Genomic DNA, 5,852 nt, shown 5'->3' with positions numbered 1-5,852 from the left:
CCCAGGTCTCCCTCATTGCAGACAGATTCTTTACCATCTGAGCCACCAGGGAAGCAAACTTTAATGTAAAGTTTGAGTAATAATGAGTCAGTGTAGATTCATCATCAGTTGTAACAAATGTACCACTCTGGTGTGTGGGATGTTAGTGGGAGAGGCTGTGTGAATGGAGGAGATATATAAGAACTCTCAATACTTTCTGATCAGTTTTGCTGTGAACCTAAAACTGCTCTGGAGAAAAAAGTGTATTATTTGAAATGCAAAAGTAAGTTAGTGAGGCTTGAGCTAGTGGCTGAAATTATATCACCAAAGACTTGACTTTGCCCTATAACTCCTCTTTGCTTTTTGAGGTGTTGCCTTCCTAATTTTCCATATGCTGCCCTCCCCTAGAATCATTCAGGTTTGTAAACTGTTAGTCAAAAGGTTCACATTCCCATAAAAAGAGAGAATGTCAGAGAAATAGTTGTTTCTGGTTTTGACAGAGCAAAGAGAAAATGTTTCTTCTTAGAATGTTCTCTCTGAATTTACTGGCCCTGGTTAAGTTTTCTGTATATCCCTGTGCTAGTCATATGGGATAGATTGATGGACATAAGTTAATCAGTGAGAAGGGCATAGAAAAGCCCACGTCAGCCATTTTAGTTAAGTGAATGGGTTCTTCAGAAGAAACAGAAGATAAACAGAAGCCTTCCTGTGAAGTTGAGTTAGCATCTAGTGGCATTTCCTTTTTAGCCTAAAGGGTTTCCTTTAGAAATTTTTTGGGGAAAAATTTTCTAGCAGCAAGTTCCTTCTTTCTTTACCCAGGAATATTTTTATTTCAGTTTCATTTTTAAAAGGTAAGTTTTCTAGACATAGAATTCTTGGATGAATTTTTTCTCAGTCCTTCGAATACTATACATTACTTCATCACATTCTGACACTGTATCTGATGAGATGGTAGTCATTAACCATATAGATACTTATACATGATGATTTGTTTTTCTGTTTCTCTTCTCAAGGTATTTTCTTCGTGTTTGGTATTCAGTTCTATGTCTCTGATGACTCAATGTTGGTTTCTTTGTCATTGTTCTGTTTGTAATTGGTTGAGATTCTTGGATCTGTAGATTAATGTTTTCATCAAGTTGTAGAAGTTTTCAGTCATTGTTTTTTCAAATACCGTTTTGAGTTCCTTTCTCCTTCTCATTTTCTTTGGGAACTCCAATTGCACATATGTTTGTATACCTGATTTTTTCCTGTATACCTCTGAGGCTCTTTTTTCTTCATTCTTTCTGTTTATTAGATGATATAATTTCTATTTCTTTTCCCTCATTTCAAATATGCTAGAGATTCTTCAGTAATAATTTAAAATTTATTTAAATTATTGTACTCTTCAATTCCAGAATTATCATTTGGTTCTTTTTAACAAATTTACTCCTTTCTTGAGAATCTCTCTTAGTTGCTTCACTGCACACATACTTTCTCTAAATTTGTTAAATATAATTTCATTGACTTCTTTAGACACATTTATATTAGACCTTTTGAGATATGCTAAATCCTACATCTGGAGATATTAAAAGACAGTTGCTATTGACTGTATTTAACCTGAATACAGGTCACAATTTACATTTTCTTTACAAGTCTCATAATTTTTAAAATGAGAATTGGACATTTCAGATAATTGAAGTTTTTTGAAGGTTGTTGCTTTTACTTCTCAGTTTTTAAGAATTGTTTCTATGTTTCATACCTTGCCTGACCTAAATCTATAATATCTTTTTTTCTCCTGCAGTATAAGACCATTTAAAACTGTGCCAAACTTTGTTTTTTTTTTGGTTAGTTTTGGTTTATTTTGTTTTATTTTATTTCATTTTGGCTTTGTTGCTATTATTCTTATTCTAATGTGTAAGCACTGTGCTGTACTTACTCAGTTGTGTCTGACTCTTTGCGACCCCATGGACTGTAGCCCGCCAGGCTCCTCTGTCCATGGGGATTCTCCAAGCAAGAATACTAGAGTGGGTAGCCCATCCCTTCTCCAGGGGATCTTCCCAACTCAGGGATCAAAATGGGATCTGCTGCATTGCAGGCGGATTCTTTACCAGCTGGGCTAGCAAGGAAGCCCAATTTGTAAGCCAAACTCTTATGTCCATATATTAGTAGTCACTTCATGATTGGATAGGATTGTATTTAAATGTCTGAAGCCAGTAAGATTTACATGTTATGCATGTTGGAGAGGAAGAACATTCAATACTCAGGTTATTTATAGGTCTGTCTTTGTTTTTACTTATTGGACCCTTTTCAGTCTCATAGATCTATGTGCATAAGTTCAATATACACAAGGAGTACATAAGTAGCTTAGAACCTTTCCAGTCTACTCTTTAGCCAAGGCTCTTTTGTTTTTGTGTAGACCAACTGCTAGGGATATGCTTGCCCAAACCAGAATGCAACATTAGACTAGTAGAGACAGCCTCTGGCTATTTAGTGACAAAATTCAGACTTTGTATTCAGGAAGATCATAATCTAAGGAAGAACTTAAAAATCCAAAATACATTAAAATATTAGATGGTAGCATGAAGTTATACTGTCTACCCTTCAAATACCTTCAGAAGAAAATGTGTACTTTACAAAAGGTGTTCTGTTGCCTCTGCAAGCTTCTCCTCAACATATTTTCATGCAAGTGGCATGTACTTATTGCCTCTGTGTACAGACAGACTCATGAAAACCTGTCAAGTTTTAGAAAGCTGCCTCAATAAATGGTCTAGGAACCACTGTCTTTTCTCAAAGTCTTCCTTCTTTCTCAGAGCTTTTAATATCCTGCTCCCTCATCATCACTACTGAATTCCTTAACCCCTAATATTTTCTGAAATCTTAATTTAGTACTTTTAGAAAGGTGAAACTACATGTTTGGGGGATAAAACATTTCCAACTTTCTGTAACCAATATCAAGAAAAATCAAATATTTTCATATCTGATTTTCTTTCATTGTCATTTCCAAGGAAATAAATGTCAAAATGTGGTTTTATAGACAAGCACTAAAATCATCTATAAATTTCCCATTGAAAGTAGCTCTATGAGGTAGATTCATGACAAGATGAAATGAAAGAAGCAGGATTAGGCAACAGTCAACTGATATTAAAATGTCAAACACAAGGTGAAAATAATCCTTTGATTGAAGAGAGTAGAGTCTATAGAATTCACATGTTTTCACAATGATGAACAACTATTTCAGGAAAGATATTTTCTTTCATTTATTTGACAAGCTACTGTTTTGTTGAATAAGATGAGGGGAAAAGGGAAGAAATACCAATATTTTGCTCCTATATAAGTGACAATAGGTTAATTTATGCTACAATAATAAACTAACTCCAAGTTCTAAGTGGTTTAATGCAACACAAAGTTATACCTTGCTTTTGCTGCAAGTTAAATGCAAGACAGTGATAAGGTCTCTGTTGATTACATATTACCAGGGCTTCTCTGGTGGCTCAGATGGTAAAAAATCTGCCTGCAACATGGGAGACCCAGGTTTGACCCCTGGGTCAGGAAGATCCTCTGGAGAAGGGAACAGCTATCTACTCCAGTGTTCTTTCCCGGAGAGTCCCATGGACAGAGGAGACTGGCAGGCTATAGTCCATAGGGTTGCAGAGTCCTTACATATACTAAGGCCAATGAAGACTCCATTTTAACACTTGGTTCCATAATCATCAAGATATAGGAAGAGGAATCAGGACATTGTGAATTGGCTATCAAAGCTTTTACTTTAAAGTGGAATTCATAGGCCCAATCATATTTACTTGATCAAAGAAATTACATGGCAGTTCCTAACTATATGAGCAGAGATGTCAGCTTCAAACTACCCAGATAGGACAACCAGAATAATTGTGAACAGCCCTAACTACTCCCTTCACTCTTTATGCAGCCTACAATTTAGTGAGAGGAATTAGACATCTATGCCAATGTCAATATAAGAAGAGATATGACAATGGCTGAAGAGCATAATCATAAAAACATAGCAGTAGTGATAAAATATTAATTCTATCAAGTTTCATCAATTTATTAATGTACTGGGCATTATTCTAAGTCTTCTGCATGATAATGTGTTTTATTCTCAAAGAAACTCTGTGAGGTAGTTAGTATTATTATTATTATCTCATTCTAGTGACTGAACCAAAATTAGAACCAAAGGAATCTGGTTCTTGAGCCTGGACCTTAATAGTAGAGGACATATTAGCCTGTTTGCTTCAGCACTTTGATTTTTAATATTTGTTTTTAATTTAAAAGACTTTTCATTACCTAAAAGCTTATTGAGAAACTTGATATAAAACCTAACCCAAGTGGAACATCTTTGGTTAAAGTGGAAGAAGGGCCTAAAGTCCTTTCTTTTTGGCTCAGCATGTATTATCTTCCAGTTACAGATCTAGAAGGCAAGGATTCATATAAAAAAAATTCGACACTAATTTATTTGCTAAAACTATGACTAAGATAAGCCTGCACATATTCATACATTATCTATTTATAATATGTGTTATTGTGACATTAAAAAAAAGAAGCAGATAACAAAGTCGTAAGACAAAAAGTCAGGGGTCTATCATCAAGCTGAAATTGAAGATACTGAGTTTTTGATTTCTAGAGTTCAATATTTTAAAAAATCTTCCTCAACTACTTTCTAAATTTGCAAACAAATTTAGAATTAAGAAAGCTGTATGGGGAGAAAAATGACAATATGCCATAAGAAGGATAAAAAGCACTATCCTACCAGTTAACTATTATTCAACTGAGTGATATTATTTAATTCTATAAAAGAAACAAAAAGAGCACAGATATCTGGCAGGCATCAACAGAGAAAAAAATTCAAATACCCTATATACTCCATGAAATCCATGCACCTGTTGGAAGTATTTGCTTCCCAAACTTTGTTTATCTTCATTAATATTGAAATAAGGAAAACACTAAGATTATACACACACATATATATTTTTTGTTTGTTTCAATTGTTTATTAACCAGATTACAATAATAATCCTGGTAGATACCTTAGTTCATCCTTTTAATAAGCCTGTTGATCTGGTCTTCCCTGTTGCTAGCATCTCCACCTTCTACAAAATGGGTGGTCTTTTTCTTCATTCCACCTCGTGGAGAAGACAAAAATATGGAACGCTTCACGAATTTGCGTGTCATCCTTGCGAAGGCGCCATGCTAATCTTCTCTGTATTGTTCCAATTTTAGTATATGTGCTGCCGAAGCGAGCACACACACATATATTTTTAATTTCTCCATCATTGTTTTCTCTAAAATTGTCTCAATATAAGAAATACAAAGCCAATATTTACAGTATTTCTTCTCAGAGGACAACATTTAACTTCATTAGTCATTGATACATATTATTTTAAGTAATAAATACCTGAAAACAAACTTTAGTTTCCAATTACCAATGATATAAATATTTGTCATTTTAACTTACACGTTAATTAGATAGTTTTGGGGGTATGAGAAATAGTTTTAACGAATAAATACAAAATAATGTCTACTCAGATGGTAAAGAATCTGCTTCCAGTGTGGGAGACCTGGGTTCAATCCCTGGGTTGGAAAGATCTCCCAGAGAAGGAAATGTAACCCACTCCAGTATTCTTGCCTGGAGAGTCTCCAGGGACAGAGGAGCCTGGCAGGCTACAATCTATGGGGTTGCAAAGAGTTGGACATGACTAAGCAACTAAGCACACCCACAAATAGATACATAAATTTTATATATACCTCTTTTCCTCACACAAAAAAAACAGAAGCACTTTCATTCACTAAATACTTAACATTTTTTAGCATTCTCCTTTAATTAACCACATGAAGATATTAATGTGCTTCAGGTTTGTTGTGTAAAACTTTTTCGTTTTTTAA

At 34.5% G+C, this 5,852-nt stretch overlaps 1 non-coding gene across 1 annotated transcript; it reads right to left on the bottom strand.

The window, feature by feature from the left end:
• Positions 1-5,106: 5,106 nt before the first annotated feature.
• LOC138989278 (U6 spliceosomal RNA) lies at positions 5,107-5,213 on the bottom strand. The gene has a single exon (XR_011465517.1). It is a non-coding gene; the product is annotated as a U6 spliceosomal RNA (small nuclear RNA).
• Positions 5,214-5,852: the final 639 nt, after the last annotated feature.

Source organism: Bos mutus, chromosome 9 (assembly GCF_027580195.1).
Source record: "Bos mutus isolate GX-2022 chromosome 9, NWIPB_WYAK_1.1, whole genome shotgun sequence".
NCBI classification, from domain to species: domain Eukaryota; kingdom Metazoa; phylum Chordata; class Mammalia; order Artiodactyla; family Bovidae; genus Bos; species Bos mutus.
This window is presented reverse-complemented; position numbering and strand designations above follow the sequence as displayed.